The sequence below is a fragment of the Austrofundulus limnaeus genome, unplaced genomic scaffold, assembly GCF_001266775.1.
Source record: "Austrofundulus limnaeus strain Quisiro unplaced genomic scaffold, Austrofundulus_limnaeus-1.0 Scaffold684, whole genome shotgun sequence".
Classification (NCBI taxonomy): Eukaryota; Metazoa; Chordata; class Actinopteri; order Cyprinodontiformes; family Rivulidae; genus Austrofundulus; species Austrofundulus limnaeus.
The window spans coordinates 2,748-3,932 of NW_013953086.1; positions in this window are offsets into that span (position 1 = coordinate 2,748).

A 1,185-nucleotide genomic window follows, 5' to 3' on the forward strand; every position below is an offset into this window, starting at 1 on the left:
GTCTCTTCGCCTTCAGGACTTTGACTTTAGCATCATCCACAAACCTGGAGAACATAATAAGGTGCCTGATGCCCTTTCACGTAACCCCCTCCCAGATGTGGACACGCCCATGGATCTTCTGCCTCCCTATGCCGTGATTGGAAGCATGGATCTTCGTGCTCTACCCTCTGTAATTGTGTCAGACCGTCCTCATGTTCGTCAGTTGCAACTGGAGGACCCAGTCACAGGCAACTTACTCTGCCAACTCGAAAACGACCAACAGAGTGAGGAGGACAACCAAGATCTGCAAAAGTTCATTGTACAAGATGGACTCTTATATTTCATTGATCCGAAGACACAGTGTGGTCTTCATCCACTCAAGCAGATTAAACTTTTTGCTCCAACTGCACTCCGTAGTTATCTGCTCAAGTATTATCATGACCATCCTACAGCCGGACATCTGGGCGTTGCAAAAACTCTGGCACGCTTGCGTCTCAGATTCTTCTGGCCAAACATGAACTCTGATGTAAGAAAATATGTGGTGTCATGTCGTTCGTGCCAAGTCACTAAACCAACTCAGAGAAAACCAGCAGGCCTCATGGTCCCAATCCAACCACAGAGACCATGGGAATACACGGGTGTGGACTACATCGGCCCACTACCCCGCACTCAAAGGGGAAATGCATATATCCTTGTTTTTGTGGACTATTTCTCCAAATGGATTGAAGTGAGTGCTGTGAGGGAAGCAACTGCTCGAGTTGCTGCTAATAAGTTCATCACCGACATATTCGCCCGACATGGTTCCCCAAAATACCTTATTTCAGACAGGGGAACACCTTTCATCAGTGAACTGTTTGAACATGTGGTGTCAACACTTGAAACTGAGCACAGAATGACAACTGCCTACCATCCTCAAACTAATGCAACTGAACGTGTAAACCGCACGTTAAAAACAGCCATCCGAGCATATATTGAGGACAAACACACTTCTTGGGACAAATATCTTCCCCAGATTTGTTTCGCGCTGCGTACTGCACCTCATGAGAGTACAAGTCTGACCCCCGCAATGATGCTCTATGGACGAGAGTTAGACACTCCCTTGGACCTCATCACTCAGCCGTCGTGGGAAGGGATGGACGACCCTGAGACTGATTACCCAGATCACCTGAGAGCCTCGATTCAAGATGCTCATGACCATGCTCGTAC